This window comes from Pygoscelis adeliae, unplaced genomic scaffold, assembly GCF_000699105.1.
Source record: "Pygoscelis adeliae isolate BGI_AS28 unplaced genomic scaffold, ASM69910v1 Scaffold72, whole genome shotgun sequence".
In the NCBI taxonomy this organism is placed as follows: Eukaryota; Metazoa; Chordata; class Aves; order Sphenisciformes; family Spheniscidae; genus Pygoscelis; species Pygoscelis adeliae.
Genome location: NW_008824286.1, coordinates 595,135 through 620,236, shown reverse-complemented (window position 1 = coordinate 620,236; position 25,102 = coordinate 595,135). Strand labels below are relative to the sequence as shown.

The 25,102-nt window shown below is 48.6% G+C and overlaps 1 protein-coding gene across 1 annotated transcript in view; it reads left to right on the top strand.

Moving 5' to 3' along the window:
• The first annotated feature begins 1,590 nt into the window (after positions 1–1,590).
• The window catches only part of RALY (RALY heterogeneous nuclear ribonucleoprotein), a 110,773-nt gene continuing 87,261 nt past the window's right edge, over positions 1,591–25,102 (top strand). Inside the window, exons 1-2 of the mRNA XM_009318652.1 lie at positions 1,591–1,687; positions 17,484–17,574. The gene's annotated coding sequence lies outside the window, so the exon portion shown is untranslated. The remainder of the gene's footprint in view (positions 1,688–17,483; positions 17,575–25,102) is intronic.

The window sequence follows — 25,102 nt, the reverse complement described above, 5'->3', positions numbered from 1 at the left end:
GTTTATCATGACAGTCAGGAGGAGCTAGAAATTATCTCTGAAGACTAAAGCAACTAACCAAAGCAAGCATGGCTGGATCAGCCCCTTGCACTGGTGCACACTGGACTCTGGCTTGAAGGACTGCAAGGGAGCATCCAACTTGAGGAGTCTGTTTTTTGTCTTATAACTGCTCATGAATAACCCCAAACATAAACAACTGGGTTTTTTTTTTCCTTACAAGCAGCTTTGTCTTGGGAGAAGAGGAGGGGAGCCAGTGCAGCCCCTCTGTGCTGGTAGCTGAGGGCTTTATTGCTCGAGTCTGTTCACAGCCAGCTTGTGGCCATTTCTCCATGTGGCAGTCTCTCATTTAGCTCGAATGATTTTCTGTCTGGTCTGATGCTTGCCCCTGTGGAAAGCAGCTGTATTACCTCTCAGCTTTCGTTTGCTAGGATAAACAAGCCAAAAATGGGCACCCGACTTGCTTGACGCTTCCCATTGATGCTTCCCAGCTGGTGCAGCGATGGAGCTGGATCCGAGTTGCGGGGGTCTGCACACCCATCTGCCTGTCTGGTCTTTTGCAAAAGCCTTCTGATCCATTAGACTTTCTCCGAATGACTTTCTCTGCATTTGGTATATGAATGTCCCATTCATATGTGTGTGTCCAAGCCCCAGTGGTGACTTGGGGACATTCCCTCCTGCTGACCCCGTCCATGGCAGCGAGCCTGGCCGGGGGGTTGCAGCTGGTGCCTCCCCTGCAGCACCAGGGGCTGCAGCATCAAGCTCCTGGTTACTCCGGTTGGGCAGGTGAATATCTTAGCAGGAGAAGAAAATACCAGTAGGAACTGGTCATAACGTTTTCCACTTGCTCTTGTCTCTGATTTCTACCTCTTAACCATGCAAAATCTGCCAGAAGTTAAGCATTATTCCCACCTTGTGAAGGTCTCAAAATCGAAGATGTCATTTGTTTCAAATTACCAGTTGGCTCTGGGAGCTACAGAGAAATCTGTCGCTGTCTTATATAACCCTGTCCAAGCAATACTTTCTCCACTGTGTGAAATAACTCAGTGAATTTCTAATTACACAAATCTAATTAAAGGCTGAATGTAATGACTATGCCTAATCATAATGATACACCCATTTCATTAAAAAAAAGAAATTGCTTGTGTACAACAAACCACCCAATTTAGTACAGAATTAATATCCGCCTCTCCGGCTGGAGCTGTGCAAGCACCGGCTCGCGTGGGCATCCCCGGGAGGTCCACACGGCCAAGCTGAGTCTCCTGTGGCTGCGTTTGAAGCTCTGGCTCTTTTGTAAGTAAATTCTCAAGAGGTGTCTGTGTAAGATGAGGGTGAGAAAGGACCCCCCCACTGGCCAGAGCTTTGAGGGACTATGGTCTGTGCACCATGACCAAGCATCCAGGCAGCCACTGAACTGGGGTTTAGTGGATTTTGTGTCTGAAGCTCAGCGGTGGTAGAGCAGCAGAGGCGCCTTTACTGCATTTTCACGTCAGCTCTACTTGATGATCTGGTCTGCTCTGAGAGACCAAAGTAGCGCAAAAAAATTATCACCCATTGGAGGTCTTTTTCTGTGGTTTTCAGCGTGCTGCACCAATGCCTGGAACAGATGGCACCCCTTTGACGAAAGCCCGTTTTCTAAAACTTCTTGGATCCCCTTTTCCCGCAAGGTGCCTCTGCCATCAGCAGCAAGGTAAAAGCACATAACCACTGCAGCAGGCAGAAAACTAACACCAGCCGTGCTGTCCAGGTGCCAGGCAGCTTGTCAGGCCTCTGCTAACTGATGCACTGGGCTGTTGATTCTTCCTTTCAGCTCTAATGCAGTGCCCGCTTTTATAAGAGCTTCAGCAACACTCCTATCAGAAGGAGACAGTTTCTTACAGCAAGACACCACCCTTAATCCGTGCAACTGAGTGCGAGTTGCAGAAGGAACAGCTGCACTTATAGGTCTGGAGTTTTCTATTAATATTTTTGCAGTAGTTTATTGCTGAAATCCCTCTTGCAAAAGCAGCTGTGGCTTTATCCTTTCCTTACCTTGGTGAATGCAGCAGGAACTTTGTCCTGCAGCATGGAGACTGCGCCCAAATTTCTGGCAGGCCTGAAAGAATTCAGATATCAGAGGGGGAGCCAAATATGGGACAGAGGGAATAATATCAGGGCAGTGAGGTTAAATAGATAGATAATTGATTCTTTTCAGTGCTGGTCTCGGGTGTAAATCCATTGAGGTTAATGAAGTAAGGCAAATTGAATTGAACAGCCCTGTATGGAAAGCTTAGCCTGGCATTTAGCCAGTTTCAGAGGCTCTTCTTGGTGCTCCCGTGGTGTTTTTGATGACTGCATCTTGGTGTCAGCATTTTGCTCATTTACGCTGTCTGAGAAGAGCCAAACTCTCACAGCTGCAACCATTTTAACTTAAAACCAAGAAAGCAAACCTCCTGTCCTGTTTCTTTACTTAAATACTTGGACACTTGTGTTTGCTGGGGTTTCTGATCTACCTGCAGTTATTTGGTGGAGCTTGCTCAGGTGGTATTGCAAAGCCCATGGGCTGAGGCTGCACAGCCCTGAGCTCGGTGTAGCTCAGCCCTGCATTTCTGCAGTTCCTTAGGAAGCCTTCCACGGTGTTGCTGTAAGCAGTATCTGTTGGATGAGGTGTCAAATATTTGTCACAGAAGCACTCGTGGCACTTTGGCAAGTGTTAGCTCTGGAATCCAAATTAAATTCTGATATGGATCGCTGTACCCTGCCAGCCCTCCCCTGAGTTGAACCGGTGGGGGGTGTTTGACTTCCCAGCCTGAGCAGGTGGGATGTGGATGTGTGCCGATGGCAGCTGCACAGCTCAGCTGGGACGGGAGGAGAAGGGAGGCCAGGCAGTCTCTGGATTAACTAGCCCATCAGGATTTGGGTGGGAGGTGATACGTAGGTGGGTACAAGGTGGGTTTGCTAGAAATGGAGGATCCAGCCATAACTTTGGGGGCAGGGGAGATGCTCTCCCTGCCAGAAGGGCTGATGCCTGAGCTCATGGGTGCTGGGATCGTGTTGTGCCATGCCTCTTGCTCCAGGCAGGGAGGGAGCCCAGCCCTGGGAGCTGGCACACTGGCACCGACGTGAGCTGCGACCTCTTGGGCCAGAGCTCTCTTGGACCCCCACTCTTGCACACCTTGCGTCCCGTCTGGGCACCGCCCCAGCAGGACCTGCCTCCCCACGTGCTCTGACACCCACAGCATTCTACAGAGGACACTTCTCTGCAGAGATACGAAGTGCTGGCTGTGCCTGCGTTCCCGACAGAGCTGTGGCCCAAGGGAAAGGGTTGACCCGATGTCTTCTCAGGCCATAGAGATGCTTCACTGGTTTCTCTCCTGCTGGCCTCAAAGCTTGTGGGAAGGACATGTGTTTCATTACAGAAGTGGGTCCGAGGGTTCAGTCACCAGCAGAAGGTCACTTGTTCTTTGCATCAGTTATGCCTGGCCGTTGTTAAATCATAAGTGTCTGTCATGGGTAACAGTTCATACCCTGTCGATCCCCCAGCTGTTGATGCATTGCTCTGTACAGCTAATTCAGTAGGACCCTTTGCTGCTCATGGCCGGACTTCTGATAGCTTCTTGGGTCCCCTTATCTCAGGGTTTGCTTTTCTGAACGATGCCGACAGTAAGCAGGATGCCTTGTCTTCCCTGCTGCCCCCCAGCTGCTGCTTCCTGACACCCGCCAGGCTTTGGCACAGAACTGTTTAACCTTGGTAAATGAAACTTTGCAGGTGTTACTGGAGAAAAGGACTCTGCCAAGCAGCTCTCCCTTGGGTCTCATCCGTATTTCTGTTCTCAGGCTTTCCTTGTGATTGCCCAGACTCCTTTAAGAGCAAGACAGGAGCAAAATCAGGCTGAGAACACCCTAATCTTATCATGGCCTTTTGCAACACTTTTTCTCAGGCTTGGAGATCTTTGGGAAGAACAGAAGAAGAAAGCTTTACAGACAACAACCTCCATCCCAGTTTAACTTCAGGAAGGTCGGCCCTGCTACCCCTGATTTGCGCTGGGGTGCACTGGTATACTGGTATACGCTGTTATACGTGCAGCAGCTGCTGCGGAGAAATCGGTCAGTGAGAGATGCTGTCCCAAATGCAGCAAAATATTCCTTCAGGCATATTTGTGTCTTCCTGCCCTTTGGTAGTGCAGGATTTTTGGTGAAGACAAAATTCACGTGGCAGGTAAGGCACCTGCATGGGGCAAGGCTAATATCCAAATGGCCTCGCTGTTCCCTTTGCCCAGGTCTTGGGGGACACTTCATTCCTGTGCGGCCGACGCTTGCATCTTATCAACGTGGGCTGTCTGCAGGCTGGTTGAGCTACCTGGGACATGGCTATTTCAGAGTGGTCTCAAGGACCATCCCTGCCCCTTGGGACTGCCACCTGCCCCCTTGAAGTGGTATCCTGTTGCTTTTGGCAGTGGACCTTTTCCCTGGAGCTCTGGCCCTTTGGGCTGATGAAGAACCAAATCCCATCTGCAGCAGACACCCAGGTCTGGTGCAGGGCAGGACCCGCAAGGAAGGTGCAGTAGGGGAGTACTTTGGGAAGCACAGAGCAGCCCAGTCCTGCACCAGGCATAGGACATCTCCCACCCAACTCAAGCTGCTTATAGAGCCTCTGGGAGAGATTTTCATCTTGGATCCCACAAACTCTGGACAGGTTTGAGCATGGGCCCTGATGAGGCTTGGATCCTGAGCTCCCTATTGTGGTGGCAAGGGGGAGAGCCTGTACCAGAGCAGTGATTTCCATCTCTTGCCGTTTCCCTCTATTCCTGCACGTTACCCTGCTTTGTGCAGCAGCTAAAAATAATTGAAAGAAAGGCGTGAGCCTGCACCAAGGGAAGGGGAGAGGGAACCCCTGTGTCTGCATGAGAAATTGGACTCCTACAGCTGGCAGGAGCCTGTCCGTCACACAGGCAGCATATGTGCGGAGGTCTCAGTCTCTCTTGCTGGATACTCACTGGCTATGTAAACAAACAGGCTCTGTTTTTGTCTTTGGTCATCCTACCAATGCCTCTTGCTAGCCTTGACTTTTTGGCTTGTCTCTGTATTTTTAGCTGCAGGACACCCTGTCCCGAAAGCCGGAGAGGACCTGGGTTTTCTCATACCTCTCTAAATGCATGAAGCCAGCTCTCGCGCTTCTCCGTGTCCCGATTTAGAGACGGGGAGAGCAGCAGTGCAGTTTCTTCCCACTCACACCGGTGTAGCTAAGTTGAGGACCTGAGCTATGGATATCTGTTTGCCCAGGAGTTTATTGATGATTGTGCTGAATAAGAGTCTTTGAGGAAGGATGGGGAAGGATGTCTTCTCTGCGAGATGCAGCTATGTAAGTGTAGAGGAGCCCTTGTGTGCAGACCAGCTCCGTGGTTACAAAGCAGGACCCTGCAGATGCTGAGGGTCAGGTATAGACTGAAAGTGTTTGGTGCAGGGGCTTCTGCCCTGCACCCCGTCTCCATCAGCACAGCTGGTGGTAGCACACTTCTGGGCATCTGTAGGTCTGCATGGAGCAGGAACTGCAGTGTGTGTGCTTGTCCAGGACTGCACGTGCAGGTGCCGGTTGCAAGTCTGATACCCTGGGGCTGCAGCAGGTTCAGCGTGGTGTGAACCAGTTTTCTCCCTTGAGTCTAGAACTGAGAGGGCCCAGCATGTTTTTCCCTTCTATTCTTTATCTTATTCATATATAAAAAAGTGGAGGAAAAAACCCACACTTCACATCCAGCAAAATGCAGTATTTCTTTGTATTTTACTGAGAGAAGGACAAGTTTGGGAGTTTATTCTTTTATTTAGAAGTATAAAATGATTTAGCACAATGCAAAATTAAATGTCACTTTGAATAAACAATCAAATGTTCTTCCATTTGGCAAGTGCTGAAACGAGCATGTCTTTTATTGTGCAGTAGTTTCAGTCATGCCGAATCAACCTTTACATCCTTTTCCACTCATGCAGGAGAATCCACCTTTTCAGTAAGCTGAGCCCTTGCATTTACCTAGTCCTGCTTTCGGAGTCCCCTGTCCCGCCTGAGCATCTCTACTCTGGTCCTCATCACTGGCTTCGTAGGGCTGCAGGCTCAGCTCCTTGCCATCCTCTTTGCTCCCTCTTCCTGTGCTGAAGCCCTCACTCAGACGCTCGCTTAGGCATGGACTTCAATTTAAGCATCTGAATGGCTCCCTTGATGTAATTAAGGCTATTTGTGTGCTTGGAGTTAAGTACGTGCTGAAGCACTTTGCTGGATGGAGGCATAAAAGCGCACGAGCTTCAACCGAGCAGTAAAATAGGTTTTATAAGGCACTGGGGGCTGCCAGCCCCGCTCCTCCTCCTGGTGGCTACTAGTGTAAGATGAGCCGGGAACTGTGACAGCTTCCTGCCCTCCGCTGTGGCAGACTAAATGTCCTGAGGTCTGTTGTTTGCGCTGCACTGACGTGTGTCCCTGAGAGATTGTATGACCACCTTGTCCCCTGGGAGAGCCACTCCAGGTCACAGGCTCCTTTCTGATGACTAGCAAGCCTGCAACGCCTGCACTCGTAATGTGCTACAGAGGTGCTGTTTTGGCCCGTTGAGGTGTCCCAAGGCAGGTGGGGTATGGGGGTGTGGGGAGCGAGTCCCAGCCAGGACCGGTGTCCCTGCATCCCCACATCATGGGTGTCATTGTGGGAAGCAACACACAGGAGCGGCGGGGGGTATTTACTCGGTCAGAGACATCAAATGCAAGACTGAGCAGATGCAGGCGTAGGTTATACTCGGCGTGAGCAGGCTCATGTGAGTCCAGGTGCTCCCCAGGTCCCAGGGAAGACAGATCTCGCCACCAAGCGCTTCCGTTCTGGCAAATTTGGTGACAACGGCTTGAGATTTCCCTTCTTGTCCTCTGCCAAGAGAGGGTGGTGTGGGTTTATGCTGTCATCTCACTGCAAACCGGGCTGAGAGAAGGCATTGCATGCTACACAAGGCTTAGCTGATTTTCAATTAAAGCAGAAATATGTATGTATTTTTGGGGGGCAGCCATACAGTTCCTTAACAAGAGGCTGCTGCTGGATTTGCATGGGCAATATTATATGACCTCCCTGTGCAACTGGTGCTACTCAAGCTAATAATTTCCTATCCAAGTACCAATCTGAATAGCTGAGATACTTTGCATTTTTTTTAATGGCTCTCTACTGTGCCTGAATTAATGGAAAAAATGGACGGAAACTAAGATGAGGGTATTGAAGGGAGAGAATGACAAATTGGCTTTAGAGCATGGCAGCAACAAGCACTGTCAGGGGTTCACGCACTGACCTTTATCTAAACAGAACTGTATGTAACAGATAAGAATATTTAACAATAATTAATGTCACATCAGTGCAGAGAACAAAATGACTACATCAAACAGGCAAGAAATCCACTGCAAATTACTCAGAAAGAGACTCAAAAGAGAAATGTCAGCTTCTTCATATCTGCAACCTGCCTTGTGCTGATGGTGCTGGAATTAGACAGGAGGGCATGCGAGTAACGAAGCTATTAAAAATGATTTAGGGACTGGATGATATATACATAAAAGAGAGAGGCAGAATCAAGCAGAACAGCAGCAGGTCTGCTGGACCAGAGTCATGTAAAATCAAACACTAAACTGAGCTGATAATTGGGTGCGGGGATAAACGTGTATAAACCAATTATCTCCACTGCTGAAGTTTTGACAGGCAGCTTAGGGTTTCCCTTTCCTTTTCCTTCTGTCTCCGGGGGATCGCGGTGCACTGTGCTTCAGCAGACACCTCTTGCCCTGGTAGCTGAGCCCCTCTTTATGTTTTATAGACGGGAGGAACCGTTGCTGGCTGAGGATGTTGAGATGTTTTTCGTTCTGTTTCCAAGTTGGGGTTGTCCTAACTTCCCAGGGGTTGTTCGGAGGGCGGCTGAGCTGGGATGCTGTGGGGGTGGCCGGAGGCTGGCACGGGTCTCTGCTTGCTCTGGCTGCTGCCACAGGCAGTGTCAGTGCTGGGCAAGTGATGGAGAGCAAAGCAGCTCGGGCGCCACAGGATGCCTGTGTTCATGTTGCAGAGCGGGGGGACAGTCTGTGATCCCTAATTTAATTTAGAAAAGAATGATGGTCTGTGGATGCCCATTCAGCAGTGGTGGATTATTTCATCAGTCCAGATGGCAAAACAAGCGGAGTGAGGAGGAGTTAACCTCCTCCTGACCTGCCTCCTGCTGTGGAGCATCCCCTGGCCCTGCAGCTTCAGTCCTGGGGTGGACATTTGTTGGAGCGGTTTGTATCCCTCTGCCCTGGAGTAACTGCCTACCTGAGCCACGGTGCAAAATGCACCAGGGCTTGGGAAATGCGTGTGCCTGACGCTTTTAGCAGTCCAGGCGTGTAGATGGTAGCGTGCTGGCTTGAAGACTTTTCATCAAGGAATTTGGTTCAGAGGCTGGTAAAATCCTAGGGCAGAAGGGATGATGTTCAAGCAGTAAACCCCCTTGCTCTGAGTAGAAACCCGGTGGGCCAAGACGTGGGAAAGTCTTGGTTGTTTCGGGGAGGGTGCTGGGCAGCTGCTGTTCCTTAGAAATAGTTATTGTCAACAACTGGCAGTGGGTGATGGGAGAAGATCCTGGAGCTGGGCATGGGATCATCACCTTGCTGCACTTTCTTTATCGATGGCCGCAGATGCTGAGCACATCAAGGTGTGATCTGTTCTCCTTGACTGAAACAGGCTGTGCTGCCACCTGCCAGCCGAGAGACAGGCCAGTGCCCCTCCGAGCCAGTTCATAGCCCACTCTTAAACTTCAGCACAGTCAGTGTAATTCGCTTAGCCCAGACTTCTGGAGATTATTCAGCAAATGCACAAATCTAGTAAAAAGCCCGGCCCTAGACATAGCGGGTTACAGTCATTCTTGGCTTCGTTCCCCTAAGGCCAGTGGTGATGCAAGGGAAAAACTAGTTTTATTCTAAAAGGGCATCTAGTTTTATTCTAAAAGGGCCCTTGTGCCCATCATAGTAGACTATTTCCTAAACATAAATTAATTTATCCGCATGACCAACTGTGGGAAGTGTTATTAGCCTCAGTTAGTAGAGGTGAGGTTGAGGCACAGAGCTGGAGCCTGAGGTCATGAAGGGAGTCTGGGGAAGAGCCAGGAACCCCTCCTGAATCTCTTGAATTTCTGGCTGGTACCTTAAAGGCCAGTCCTGTCTGCAACACCTTACCCAACCTGCAGTCCTGCTGGCCACTGATTAGTTTTGTTGTCAGCATTTTCCTGGTGGGAGGAGGCAGCAAGGTGTCTCCGGATTGGCAAGGTTGTGAAAAATAGCTTTCCAACTGGCCTGGTGACCTTTTGACAGCAGGAGAGAATTTACAGGCAGAAGATGGAGACGTCATGATTTGAAATTAGAAACGATGGGGAGCTGTATCTTTGCCCCGTGAAGTGGAACAGGAAAACTGACCTGTCCCTGATCCCATCCTGCGCTGGGACGTGGTTTAGGGTTTCGTATCTCCGTTACAGAAAATACTCTGGTCTGCTTGCCTTGGGCAAGGCACATCTTGCTACCAGCGACGTGCGGCTTGGGAGCTGCATGGCTCGTGGAGAGGGACAGCATGGGAGAGGGGAGAGAGCAGAGCCGGCTCCCAGCGCACACCGCAGGCAGCATCTCTGCCTAAAAGCTACTGTGCAAAGTTCAGCTCTGCTGGTTCAGTCAGTAAAAGTGTCTGACATGCTCAGCTGCTAAACAAACCTAGCCCAAGGTTGGATGAGCAGATAAGTTCCAATTAGAGGATCTGAATATTGATTCACTGGGGAGAAAATATGACGGTAAAGGATCACTGGAAGACTAAAGCCAAACTGACGTATTGCTTAAAATGAAAGGCCGTGAATTTGCATCAGAATATAAGAGCAGGGCTTTGACAACGACAGGCAACTAATTAAAGTGCATCAGTTAAACAGAGTTCCTCCCTATTTTATCTCCCTTGGTCGGAAGTATAGAAAAGGCACTTGTTAGAAAAATAGGCACTATTTAAATCCAGGGTGTTACTGATAATGTCCATAAAGGCACAAAGCGTAGGGATCTCTGCTTTGATTCACATTTCAGGCATCTCTTTTTCAGGAGGAACATACAGTTTCATCAGACCAACCAAGCAGGCAAAGCAGGAGCCTGGGAATGCTCACGCTCCGAGCTGAGCTGCTCTGCGTTTGTTTTGAAGTCAAATGGTTTGGTTTCTCCACGTTTCCCGCCGGTCTCTCCTAGTGCTCGGGTGGCACTCTCACCCGCAGGTTTTGGAAGGGCCCTGGAGGGCAGACGACTGCCGAAACCGCCATTGTGCAGAGGAGAGGCTGGGGCACAAGCAGGTCCAAGCTTCCAGCTCGCATGGAAAACCCATGCCAGAGAAGATTTCAGCATGGAGGGACACACGTGATGAGTCTGATTTTGGGCTTCCTCAGATGGAAAAGCGTCAGTGGTGGAAGCTGTTTCAGGAAGGCTTGAGCCAACTGAGCTGCCCTAAATCCCATGGAGACGCCCTAGCAGCTCAAAAGATGAACTCCAGGTCTCCTTTCCCTTATAATGAGCAGCATAACCCATCTGCAGAGCTCTCCTTGCTCTTCCTTGGTTCTGCTCTCTGCAGAAGGTCGACTGAAACCCTCAAATTAACTTGACAAAAGTGTTTCATCTCTTTGTTCCTCCTGGTGCTGGAGCATGGAGAAAGGGCCTGGGTGACCTGAGGGAAAGCAGAAACCCTCTCCCACCCCACGCAACTCCCAGGGCAAACTTCAGCACCTTGCGGTCACTTCCATAGTGGTGCGCTCCAGTCTCAGCTGCAAGCATCAAACCCAGCTGGACGTCTTATCCAGGACAGCAAGGGGAGGCAAAGTGCTGCTCCTGCTTCTTCCTCTCTGGGTATCGGATTTAGCACTACCATCTCTGTGTCACACAACGGCACGTGGCTGCGCTGATGTACCTCCACTTGCCCGTCCTCTACACCAACACCAGCCCTGCCCCATGTTTTGCAGGGACTATTGCTGTGCCCCAGCACACGATGCTAAAATTACCTTCTCTTCCTTGCAAACCACTTGGCTTTGGAAAGATGCTATTTCTTCTCTCCTCTTTCAAAAGGAAATTTTTCTGAGAAGTTTGAGGGAACAAAGGAAGAAAGAAACCAAAGAGAAAAGTTTTCAAGTTGCACCATCTGATTCTTGCTGAGACATGCTGCTGGTGTCAACCTCTTTTATGCGCATCCAGAGCTGGTGCCATTTCACACCTGCTCCATGCTTGTTTTTAAATGGCACATAATTATGATAGGCAGTGTAAAGATGAAGCTTCATCCCCAATTAAATTGCATTTTCTGTCTTTTCATTTCCTGCCCCAGTTGAGGAGGAAACCCCTGGAGAGCAAGATCTTTAATGAAGTAGGAGGTGCCTGCAAAATTAAAGGTGATCTTGTTTGTTAGAAGAAAATCGGTGCTGATATATAGTGTTTCCAGAATATTGTGTTTCTGTACGATGCCCTGGGGAGTGTTTCAGGTTACTGGAAATGCCAATATAAGAATCTCAGGTCATGAGATGAGAGAGCATCCAGTCCGTGACAGTTGCTGTTTGGAAATGTGTATATCCCCACTGCAACACCGGCCTGGTCCCTCTTTACTTTTTCTGGAGTCCCCAGTTGATCCCACTGCTGGTGCCAGTGCAACGGCTCGTGTTTGGCACATGGCCCTGGGGAGCAAGAGGGGCAACACCAGTCCCGCAGGTACATCCCTGCGGGCCCTTTGGGTAAGCAAGAAGGGCATGTCTCCTGTTTTGTACAAAATAATGTTAGAAACACCCAGAACAGACTTTCTGTTTGCAGGTCTTCTGACCTTGGTGGTTAGCAACTGGTACAGAATTGCGGCTTTGGGGAAATTAGAAGATGTTTTCATCAGGGTCTTCATCCCCGCATGAGGTGGGGGTGCCAGTGTGGTGCTGGGGTGACATTTGCTGTGCTCTGAGCCCTGTAGGACTGTGAGCACCACATACCAACCCCAGCACTTTGCTGGACAGCTTCCCTTTGCTGCTTCATCAAAATTCAGCCCAGTGTGTTGAGTCCCCTGCTGTGAGGATGAGTCTTGGGTTTTTAAGGGTCTATGATATATCGTAGTATCCTCACTATTTCATCCTTTATTCCTTCACCCAACTTCCTCTGAATGCCATCCAGCCCCTGTGATTTATTACCCTTCAGAGCATTTTGCTTTTTGTTGGAGAATTTATATTTAATTTTTATGCCCATTATCATTCAGGGAGAGAATGGAAATGCTTTGGGAGCCCAGGGTGGAAATAAACCAGCACATTTTGGTGCAGTTACTTTGTTTGAAAAATGTTGTTGTATTTTGGCAGGGTACTTACCTCCTACCTCCTTCATTTTTGCTTCATGGGTTGAAGTGATTCTAGAAAAATCACAGGATCGTGCACTTGACTGATTAACTCCAGCCTTGCAAGGGCTGGAGTCTGCCGCTCCTGCTGCCTGAATTCATTAGGACCCATGCAGTAAAGAGGGCACTCGGTATAAGAGCAGGACACTTTGGTCTTTCATGTAGCTGTACATTTGGGAAAAGAGGGATTATGGAGCAGCAGAGGTAGACTTCCTTTTCTTAGCTCCCTTGATCTTGCTAGTGGTGAGGTTTTTCTATGCCGCCTCCTGTACAGCTTCCACTTCAGGTTATCAGTCAACTTTGTAGACCTCATCTGGGTCTAACTTAACATCCTAAGGGACACAAAGAGGTGCAGTAATTTGCCCCTTGGTCTCAAAGAGGCACCAGTGCACAGTGGAGCCAAGACCAGAACTCAGAGCTTCTGATGCTCTTTGATGCACCATGTCCGCCTGCCCCTCATGCTTCCCCTCCCCCCGCACACTTTAGAGTTGTTCTTATCAACAGAAGGCTTTAGGAGCAAGATAAGCACTTTTGCCTCAGTCGAGGCATCTGGGTAAGTTTGGGAGGGGGATAGGGGAGAGTATTGAGAACTTCCAGATCTCAGGTAAAACCTCTGTTCCTCCTTCCTCGCTGGGATTTGCTTCTCCATCTGCCCTGTTCTGTCCAAGCAACAGCAAAGTAGGGACCTTCAGGGCTCTGGCAGGTATGATCGGAGGAGGCCGTGAGCCGTTTGCTTTTCCACATCCCTAGTGTCTCTGAGAGTTTTGATGTTCAGGGCTCTGCTCAGACCTGGTTTGGTCTCAAGTTTCTCTTACTCTCTCCCCTGTTCTGCATCTCTCCTGCATGAAGGCCCATTCTCGTGGCATTGCTGCACTCATTGATTCCAGCACTTTACATATTCAGTTCAACTTCTGAGAGATGCTGCCAGATCTCTGTCGGGGCTCAATAAACTTGAATGATGGGTCCATTGAAATGGAGGGGAACTGAGGAAACGGCACTGGGAAGTTCATCATCTTGAACGCTTTATTGGGTTCTCGGATGATGGGAAACATGGCCACGTGGCAGCGTCCCCTGCTTTTCGCCTTTGTCACTGTGGTGGCCTTTTTGTACAGAGCTTTGAACCCCTGTGCAGGAGGGATTATCCCTTTGGTACACTGCCAGAACGTGCAGAGACTTCTGCTGCAAAAGCCAGCATGTCATCTCTGATCAGCTCATTAGATATGTGTCCTCATTGTTGGTTGAAGCCCAGCGCTTCATTTCTCTGTCTCTTTAGTGCTTTCTCAGTTTTAATTAAAAACTTAATTCCAGTTTGACCTTTTGCAGTGCTGTGGCATAACTGAGACTGAATTGAGCCTCTAATTACAGAGGGTCTCTCCTGGCAGGCTGGTTGGATGAACTAACTGTTCACCCTAACGTTTATGGTGACTGGCAGGGGCCCTGACTGCTCCTCCTGCCCTCCCCATGGGATGGGGCAGCCCATATATCTGAGTATTTCACAGAGCAGGTGCTGTGGTTTAACCTTAGCGGGCAACTAAGCCCCACCCAGCTGCTCGCTCACTCCCCCCCAGTGGGATGGGGGAGAGAATTGGGAGGGTAAAAGTGAGAAAACTCGTGGGTTGAGATAAAAACAGTTTAATAGGGAAAGCAAAAGCCGTGCACGCAAGCAAAGCAAAACAAGGAATTCCTTCAGTCCTTCCCCTCGGCAGGCAGATGTTCAGCCATCTCCAGGAAAGCAGGGCTCCATCACACGTAACGGTTACTCGGGAAGACAAACGCCATCACTCCAAACGGCCCCCGCTTCCTTCTTCTTCCCCCAGCTTTATATGTCATGAGCATGACATCACATGATATTGAATATCTATAAGAGCAGGACACTTTGGTCTTTCATGTAGCTGTACATTTGGGAAAAGAGGGATTATGGAGCAGCAGAGGTAGACTTCCTTTTCTTAGCTCCCTTGATCTTGCTAGTGGTGAGGTTTTTCTATGCCACCTCCTGTACAGCTTCCACTTCAGGTTATCAGTCAACTTTGTAGACCTCATCTGGGTCTAACTTAACATCCTAAGGGACACAAAGAGGTGCAGTAATTTGCCCCTTGGTCTCAAAGAGGCACCAGTGCACAGTGGAGCCAAGACCAGAACTCAGAGCTTCTGATGCTCTTTGATGCACCATGTCCGCCTGCCCCTCATGCTTCCCCTCCCCCCGCACACTTTAGAGTTGTTCTTATCAACAGAAGGCTTTAGGAGCAAGATAAGCACTTTTGCCTCAGTCGAGGCATCTGGGTAAGTTTGGGAGGGGGATAGGGGAGAGTATTGAGAACTTCCAGATCTCAGGTAAAACCTCTGTTCCTCCTTCCTCGCTGGGATTTGCTTCTCCATCTGCCCTGTTCTGTCCAAGCAACAGCAAAGTAGGGACCTTCAGGGCTCTGGCAGGTATGATCGGAGGAGGCCGTGAGCCGTTTGCTTTTCCACATCCCTAGTGTCTCTGAGAGTTTTGATGTTCAGGGCTCTGCTCAGACCTGGTTTGGTCTCAAGTTTCTCTTACTCTCTCCCCTGTTCTGCATCTCTCCTGCATGAAGGCCCATTCTCGTGGCATTGCTGCACTCATTGATTCCAGCACTTTACATATTCAGTTCAACTTCTGAGAGATGCTGCCAGATCTCTGTCGGGGCTCAATAAACTTGAATGATGGGTCCATTGAAATGGAGGGGAACTGAGGAAACGGCACTGGGAAGTTCATCATCTTGAACGCTTTATTGGGTTCTCCACTGTTGTGGCTTTTTTGTACAGAGCTTTGAACCCCTGTGCAGGAGGGATTATCCCTTTGGTACACTGCCAGAACGTGCAGAGACTTCTGCTGCAAAAGCCAGCATGTCATCTCTGATCAGCTCATTAGATATGTGTCCTCATTGTTGGTTGAAGCCCAGCGCTTCATTTCTCTGTCTCTTTAGTGCTTTCTCAGTTTTAATTAAAAACTTAATTCCAGTTTGACCTTTTGCAGTGCTGTGGCATAACTGAGACTGAATTGAGCCTCTAATTACAGAGGGTCTCTCCTGGCAGGCTGGTTGGATGAACTAACTGTTCACCCTAACGTTTATGGTGACTGGCAGGGGCCCTGACTGCTCCTCCTGCCCTCCCCATGGGATGGGGCAGCCCATATATCTGAGTATTTCACAGAGCAGGTGCTGTGGTTTAACCTTAGCGGGCAACTAAGCCCCACCCAGCTGCTCGCTCACTCCCCCCAGTGGGATGGGGGAGAGAATCGGAAGGGTAAAAGTGAGAAAACTCGTGGGTTGAGATAAAAACAGTTTAATAGGGAAAGCAAAAGCCGTGCACGCAAGCAAAGCAAAACAAGGAATTCCTTCACTCCTTCCCATGGGCAGGCAGGTGTTCAGCCATCCCCAGGAAGGCAGGGCTCCATCACGCGTAACGGTGACTTGGGAAGACAAACGCCATCACTCCGAACGTCCCCCCCTTCCTCCTTCTTCCCCCAGCTTTATATGCTGAGCATGACATCGTATGGTGTGGAATGTCCCTTTGGCCAGTTTGGCTGTGCCCCCTCCCAGCTTCTTGTGGCCCTCCAGCCTGCTCAGTCGGTAGAGCATGGGAAGCTGAAAAGTCCTTGACTAGTGTAAGCACTGCGGAGCAACAACTAAAACATCGGTGTGTTATCAACATTGTTCTCATCCTAAATCCAAAACACAGCACTGTACCAGCTGCTAGGAAGGAAATTAACTCTATCCCTGCCGAAACCAGGACAGCAGGTGGAAAAAATATTGGTCTTTCAATAAAAGCTGTGGTTACTCAGGAAACATTGCTTGGAGGGCAGGAGGTGGGAATCATCACTGGTTTGAGGAGGGTGGAGCAAGCGGAGCAGGAATCTCACGATGATTTATTGCCTCTGTTGTAGATCATTGCTAGCCCCAGAAGGCTGATGTGAAGGAATGGGTTTAAATCACTGGATCTTGTTAATGGCTTAGGCACTGGAGTGGGAGTATGGAGACCTGGATCCGGTTCCCATCAGCTCTGGACTATGCAGGCTGTGAGCTTGGAGGGGCAGTCCTTGTCCCGGAGCCCGGGGCTGGAGAGCACAAAGCATGGAGGAGGTCTCACTACATCCCATCCATTCAACCACAGCTCCCAGCTCCTTGCCCGGAGTGCTGAGACTGGGGGAAGATTCAGAGTGCATTTGGTTGCAGAGGAGCGAGGATTTGATGGGACCTACATGCCATCTCTAAAGCATTAGCGCAGTTCTTATGGGATGTGCAGCCATGCTCAGCAGTCTTCCCTGGGAGGAGGATCGTGTGCCAGCCTGACTGTGCCGACACTGCTGCACCAGGAGCCCGTTCCGCAGGCACTTGCTTTTCCCAACATAAAAAATGCTGTAGAAAGTCCTGTAGCTCCCTCCCACTTCTGAATTGTGACACCCTGGTTGTGTTTCTACCTGGCAGGTCTCTCAAGGAGGTAATCGGTGCACGGCGTGCAGTCCAACCAGGTACCTCAGCCCACAGCAGGGAGGGGAAAGCACCTTAATTTAAAGTCCCAGGAGGTATCCTGGCAGCCGGGGGGGACCCAGAGGAACTGACTTAAAGCAGAAATTTTAATTCCATCAACAAAATGTTTCAAGTTAAGTCAGCCTGACCCGAAGCAAAATCTTCAGTTTCAAAACACAAAAGAAATTTAAAACGATGAAAAAGTTTTGGCTTTACTGTGGGATATTTCAGTTTGAAGAAACTCTGTTTTCCCTTAACAAATCCCAACCATCGTGACCAAAAATTCCTGCCTGCCTCTCTCCGCCAGTTACCTTGCTCTCTGTAAGCATTAACACGATGTAGCAGTTCTTGTGGTATTTCTTGTGCCCAAGCCAATCCGAACCACCTCCCCAGCAGCTATCCCAAGTATTCGGCCCTGCGAACACAACTGACTCTGCTCCCGTTTGAGCTCCTTGCTAAGCAGCTCAGAGTCTTAGCTCAGAAAGTCCTGGGTCTGATCCTTGCAGACAACCAGCCAGTGGCTTTTCTTTCCAATACAGCATACCCTTCTCTGCTGAGGGTTAGAAAGTACTGGATTATCTGCTTACCACAACTAGCAAAAAAACCTGTGTCCTGATTCTTGCAGGGTGAAGCCGAGACTATAGAGGGGTGCAGCGCCTGCTCCCAGACCGGTGACGGGAAGGACTGACAAACCCCAAGTGCCCACACCAGCCCCGGTAAGTAACTGTGTCTTGAGGTACCTTTAGACGTGAGGAATGGTGGGAGAGATCCCTGCAATTCCCGGCTGCTGCTGTTCTGCTGTGCGAGGCAGGACTCGGCAGTGAGATTTCAGGCAGCAGGGACACCTTGCTTCAGATGCTGAATTGTATGGGTGGGCTTTATTCTGGATTCAGGCTGAAGGTTTTGCCTTTGAGCCTGCTGAAAGTGGCCTCGTTCTGGCCTGATGTAAGTATTCAAGGAGTCAAACGTTGATGGATGTGCTGAGAATCTGCCATTCCCTCGTGTGCTATTGGCAATAGAAATGGGGTTGCTTCAGTTACACCCTGATGGGCAGACTGCGATCGTTTTGGATGCGGTGGGTTTTGGCATGTTTTAATTTCTGATTCATTGCTTCTATTTCTTCTAAAAGTTACGTTTGCAGTTTGTTGTGAGTGAACGTGAATATACGAGCATGACTTCTGGGTAATGTAGAGGTGGACTCTGCTTTTGACTTTCCTGGTGCACACCCCAGAGCAAGAGGTTGCAAAGAGAAGCTGGGGAGAAGTGCTGCACACGGGGGATGTCGTGCTCGGGACAGGCACGCGCCTTGTAGAGCTGGTGTTGCGGTGAAGGAGGGTGCCCAGAGTTTGATCGAATCCCCGATACTGCCTCTGCACGGGGTAAGCAGAGCATCCTCTTGAAAATGGGCTGGGAGGAAGCACGCTTTTGGTATTTCCTTGAACAGCAGCAAATCGGGGCTGTGTTTCTTAGCACTTCCATCAGGACAGAGGAGTTCCCCCATCCCCAAAAGGTACAGCAGTGTTCTTAGGCCACAATTCAGGAAGATAACCAACTCCAAAGTGCCAACAGTCATGGCACTGTCAGGACATGAGCTTTAACATCCCCCAGACCCAGCTTGGCCGGGTAGGCTGAGCTGAAAGCACCTCTTTGAAGAAGAGGTTTTGTGGAGGGATGGGAGAGGGTTTAGGGATCAGAGCCAGCAACAGCGTGACCTAAGTATTGGGAAATGCTGGTCTGGGAACCACTGTGGCTATTAGAAACTGGCTGTGCTTCCTGAGCAATGAAGTCAATGAAGACCTGAGCTGGGCGATCTCTTCCTGGTTCTGTGGGAGTTTTGTCTCAGTAAGAACGGAGTAACAGTTCTCTAGGTGAATAAAACCTGGAGTTTGCTTCGGCAGAGGGTGAATGAAGATTTCAGGGTGTAATTGTACTGTGCACAATTCATGACATAGAGTGGTGTAATGTTTTCAACAGTGGACTTTCCCCTCCAGTTCCCAGACAGATGGATGAAAGCAGGTCCTCAGTTTCCAGTTCGGCAGGGTTTACAGTCCTGGTGTAACACGTTTGTTTTAATTGGTATAGTGGTTAGGTTTTTTTCTTGGGAGCTTTCATAGGAGGGAGAAAAAATAAATGTGATTGGGTAAAACTTCTTATCGTACGGGTAGGAGCTCTGCTGTTGCTTGGTGGACCCCAGGAGATACCATGTACAGTAAATAAGGATCCAAGAGTTTTACACTTCTTACCTTATTTGGCAATCTAATCCAGGAAACTCCAAATAACAGAGGGGTGAAAATTCCCCTAAACTTTTTCAAACCAAAATCAGGCAGTTGAAGGAGAAAGGGAATTTGGGGTTGCTTATGATTTGTCTAAAACCATTTTCTGCTTCTAGCTTAATATACCTTCCCTTAGTAGTAGTGAGAATATCTTGACACAAAGTAGGACTAAAAAATTCTGACATACAGATACGTTAAACAAATGAGCTGGCTAAAAACCCTTTTCTGCATGAATAGAGAACTACTGTGCCCTAATTCCATAGACCAGGATTTAACTCAGCAAATGAAATAATGGGATTCAGCAGCATTGAAGAAATACCTGATTTTTTTTAATATTCAAGATGTTTTTAAAAAAAACACTGCTAGAAGTTTTTCAAAGTTTTGTTTTGGCTGTTTGCATATTAGGCAGTGCTTTAAACTACGGAGCCTTCTTTTCGTACAGGGTATTTGCTGTAAGTGGAGGAAAGTGTCTTTTATCCTGCATGCACAGACTGCAGGGCTTGAACTGCAGCACCTCCTTCAATCCGCAAGTTCTTCACTTTCACAGGACTTCTGAACTCTTGAACGCTGCTGGTTGATTATCTGCTTTTTCATTTTTCACTTCTCCCTCCAATTATTGGGAGTGCACAGAATAAAGGTTGATTCCAGAGGGAGCTGTGAAACTATCTATTTCTTGGGGGACGCAGAAAAAACTGAAAATATCTGTCATTCAGGCAATTGGAGAAGAGCATTGAGAGTAACGAGGAAGGCTGATGAAAATGCCCGTTATTCCAGCAATACAGGGAAGGTCACAGAAATACTGTTACTGAGTCCACCCATACAGGGTTGGAAGTGTCATGTAGTGAGAGGACACAGAGCATCCTTAGGTAGCTCAACAAAAAACTGGATGGATGAAATTTTCTGTCTTGTTGTCTTAGAAAAAAAAAACCAGTGTCGGAGAGGGCCATCACAGTGTCTAATCACAAATAAATCCAGACTGTAATCACTTGCTCAGGTCATTTATCAGCTCTGGCAGTTCCTGTCCTTCCAGGATTAGGACAGCACTCGGTAGCCCGTTAAGCTACGATCTGGTAGTGACCTTCTTAGCACCCCGTGGGCCAAGGAAGGAAGCGATGTAACAGGTTTCTTAATTTAGAAAAGATGATGCGTGTCAGGAGGAGGTCACAGGTATTGGTGCCCAGCGCAGACGCTGGTAGGTGCAGGCTCTGGTTAAGGGCTGCAGTGTCTGGTGCGGAGGAGGTCATGGGACGTGAATGGTGCATTCATGGGGTCATGATCAAAAAAGCCTAACTGTGGGAGCGAGTCACCCTCTGGGACTAAGATACCTTTGTCAAGGAGATGAATGGGCCGTAGGGATGACTGATGTATTTCACTATAAAGTTGTAGTTCTTTCCAGAGGCTCTACAGGTGTCACGAACCATCAGAAAACAACTTCAGCGCTTTAGGAGCAGCAGTAACATGCAAAGCCGTGAGAGCAGGGATAGCCTCCTGTCGACTGCTGGCTCTGCTGTTTGCAACGCTCACTTTGCAGCTCTAACATTTCGACAAGAGTGGGCAAGTATTTCATGCCTGGCGCAGGCTGGCTTTGCCCTTTGTGGCTTGTTTTCTCTCTCTCTCTTTTTTTTTTTTAATTTTTATTCCTCTGTAGGCAATTAGCAGGATTTCTGCAGTGTGGATTCTGACGTGTGCGTGCACAAGTTCTTTATTTCTCTTCATACTTTTGCAGGCATGTGCTGGGAAGATTATTAAATGCAATTATCTCAGCAGCAGCATCCGTTCCCAGCGCAGGGATTACTACAGAGGAGCAGGTGAAGATGAAGTCTCGAGTAGTTCAGAGCAGGGTGCAGTGCACTTGGCGTTCTGGGCCGTGCTACCAGCCCCGTGTGTTTCTGACCATGGACAATCTTCTCTCTCAAGAGTGCAGTAAACTTCAGTTGTCCCCAGTGCCTTGTATGTTTTTGAAAACCTCTAAGGAAAGGAGAAGAAATCCGAATAATTGACACTACTCTCAGACAATTCCCACTAGATAAAACAAAGTATGTGGTTTTGTTTAGCAATGAAAGGGAGAAGAGGCTTCAGAGCTGTCACCACTGTCTCCTGCGGAGCGCAGAGCATGGTCCTAGCAGTGAGACTGATTGCCAGCAACTGGCATGGAGGTGCAGGAATTGGGATATGACGCCCATTCATACCGTCCCCTCTGCAGATGGAGTGCTGGACACATGTGCTGTCACCTGCAGCCCACTTTGGCCATTAGTTACGACGCAAACTGTTGAGTCAAAATAGACCTATGTAAAATACGGAAAGAAAGAGACCCCTTCTAGGCAAACTAAGAAGCGGAGGAAGGGAGAACTGGTTAAAAAGCTGCCTGGAAAGTGGACCCAGGGTCTGTCACACCCACGCTGTCTCCTCGTAGACCCAGTGACCCTAAGATGTCCCCAGAAAATGAAAGAGGATTGTGAGGATAAGCAGATTCAAGTGCGCACACTCCCAACATGCTCCAGCAATGGGACCCTTGAGACCACCCAAAGAGGACAAATCTGTCTTGACCCTTTCTGCCAAAGTCCTGGGAATCCTGGTGCCTCTGAAGAGTTTTCTTTTGCTGTAGACTCAGTGTGGTGAGGTCCCCTATGAAATAAGGCCATAATTCTTGTCTCAAGAGGCAGAGCTGACAAGGTGGCTGCAAACCATGGATGAGGAGAAGGGTGGTCTGGGCTGTGGAGGACACAAACAGAAATTCCCTCCAAAGCTAATGCTCCCCCATCCTTATCTACAGTACATAAATGCAAAGACCCAGTTAAAAATTATTTCTAAGTAGATTCTCTGGAAGGATTGCCCACGTGTGTGTGCTGGAAATCATCTAATGGTGCATGCGATATTTGTAAGCAGTTGGCTGGAGGGTGTTCCCAGGCAGCTGGTTCATCTGGAACAGCTTTTGTCTTGTGTAGGTTCATGCTTGCATGGTGAGAGCGGGCTGCGGAGCCCGTCTAGCAAACGCACGGTGAGAGGAGCACTCTCCTCATGCAGAGGCCTCAGTCCATGACCGCTCTCTGCAGGGAAGTGGATGAGTTTGGGGCTAGAAAAGCCATATTCTTGGCACTAAAGTTTGTTGGGAAAACAGAGCATGTCAGGGGTTGTTTTGATTGAAGATGATTAGGAGTCATTTAGTGGTTGCAAGCACCAGGAGTGCGGTCTGCAGGCTCAGATCCTGGTGTTGGCCAGCTCCAAAGTTCTCCATGATGGAGCCGTCCCCTCCCTTTGCCCGTGCATGCATTCCACCTATGCAGAGCTGAGCTTAGCTGGCTTTGAGTTGGAACCCAATCAGTTCTGATAAAGGATCAGGTTTTCCGGTGAGAGCCAAATCCTGACACGCTGAGCTACCATTCCTCATGCTGGAGCCTCGCAGAAGTTCTTTGAGAAACTGTTTCCTCATTTCTGCCCATGCCAGGCTCACGTGGCTCTGCCGGGGGCGAGTTAGTGGAAGATGAGATGCTAATTAACCCTTTATAAACAGCCTCATTGCTCTGTCCCTGTGGTTACCTGTGCTTTTAAGTAAGCAAATTAATTGCATGAAGCTCTCAACCGCTCTGCCAACGCAGCAGGAAGGCTGCGGTGGTTCCAGATGCTGAGTGATGGATCGCATGACAGGCCATTGCCAGCAGCTCTGTCTGGGAGACCTTCCTGCTCTGGACCTTCCAGCTGATTGTGCAGTCTGCAAGCAGAAAGTTATGTAGCTCCATCATTTTTTTGGTATATGAGAAGAGCAGGTCATTTGGTGTTATTTAAGGGCAGTAAGGCTGAACAGAAAATAAAAAGTTACTTCACTTAGCATTCATGATCCAGTGGATTGTATGGTATCTAGTTTGAGATTTAAAACCAAAAAAACCTCAAGCATATGTCTAATTTTAAACCTATAAATTCAGTCAAAACTCTTATGCTCAAAGAAAGCCATGGGTTAATAATACCTTCCTGAGTCAACGATTAATTTCTAGAGCTGAGCTGGTTTCCCGCGATCAACCAAAATGTTTGATTCTTTTAAGAGCTGAGCAAGTGATTCATAATGAATACTGTATCTGAGAATTAGGTTTTCTGCAAATCTTGATCTTATCAAAATAACATGTCAATTTAAATTATCTCATTTGGGGATTTTTGTTTGTTTCATTTCTGGATTTGCTTTTTGAAATTACCTGTTTCTCAGAGCTTCTCAAGACTTGAAGGTTAATACAGATTAAGGTAGTGCATGAATGGAAAATGTAAAATCTTTTCCCAAATAACTTCTTGTGTAAGCACCAGCTGACAGATGATCACACGAGTCATTTCTTCTGCTATGGTTGAGGATAATGCCTGTGCTCAAACTTCAGGTGAAAATGTTTGCAGAATGAAACCTTGAAAGTTTCTGAATTGCTCCAGAGGGACATCAGAGCTGCCCCAGGTGTTAGTGGCCTGTCACAGGCGCATCCCCTGGCTGTATGTATGTGTTCATTGACCGGGAACCCTGCTGGAGTGCTTTTGTGAAGAACTCAAGGGAATGCTCACAGACTTGGAGTGGGGTGGCTTGTGTTTATTGACACCTTAACTCCTTCTTAGAGAAATGAGCTGATGGCCAGAAGGACTGAGGGTGGGCTCTTCACACCTGTTTCTGAACCACCAGGTCCTCACCATGTTGGCTTGTTTTCCCCATCACCTAGAAGGTGTTTTCTGCCTCTCCTGTCAAGAACCAGTTGCTGCGCACTCAAGGAGCATTGTGCATTATGGAGAGAAAGGCCAGGGGACAGGATTTAATGCTAGATGAGAACAGGTTTAAGTGTCTGCCTCAGGGTTCGAGTTCTCCACCATAATTTTCCCAGGTTCCCTGGCCAGTCGGCTGGGTTTCAGCCATCAAAGTCATCCACTCGGTGTTGAGGAGCTGGGCCTGAATTTCTCAGTTCTCAGCCTCCAAAAGGGAATAGTCTTTCTGCTCCAGCTTGAACTGGTGTTATGACCATGAAAACATTATTCCATGAGGTGCTCAGACATTGGAGACAGGAGACAACTGAGTACCTCAGTGCTGCTCACTCACTGTGTCCTCTCCTAACCAGATGCAGCTTTCTGGCTGAGTACTGGAGCTGGAAAGCAGAAGTCAAGGAGATGCCTTAAAATGAAAATAGGAAAATAGAACTCTCTGCACATCTTTTCTCGGCTTCCCTTTGCAAGGCTGTATCGGCGTGGGCTTGATGGGATGTGATGGCTCTGACCTTGTCAGATGCATCAAATATGACATGTGAACACGGACTTTTTTTTTTTTTAAGGAGAGAAATAAGGGTTAGCAAGAAATGAAGAAAAGACAAACAGACAGATGGCCATATTCCTTCATCAATAGAAATCCAGGCCTGAGACTTGCTTGCAGCTTGCCTTGAATTGGGGATTATAGGAAATGAGCCAAAAAGTTGCTTATTTTACCGCCCCCCTTCTGCAGCATTTCATTGTCATATGTGTTTCTTCTATGGGGTACTGACCTTTCGCAGTCTGTGGTGTGACACAGAGGCATAGCACTAATGTAAGGGGCCTTGTGCTGCCTGGAGAGTTTAGGCTGGATTCCTTTCCCCGGTGCACTGTAACGTCCAGAGGATGCTGGATGCCACGCACCCTGTGTTTTTGATGAGCTCTGTGTGGTGGGGTGTTTTTTTCTTCTAAAATCCTGTCTTTTTCATTTTCTTTGTGAGGGTGGAGGTTCAACTAAAAAAAACGGGGTCAGAAGATCAGTAAGGGTGAACTTGGGATGTCCTGGGTAGCCTTGGAGGACTGATCTGGGTCCCCAGCTTTCCTCTGGTAGATGAGCTCTGCAGGGACAAGCTCTCGGTGACGGGCTGTTCTACTCCTTCACAGGAGAGGGACAAACAGGACCATGGCAGTCTTGGTCTTCCGCTTGCCCGTCCTTTCCTGCATGCTAGGCGAAAGCCTTATAGTCAAACCCTGTATTGCCCCTCTGCATCTT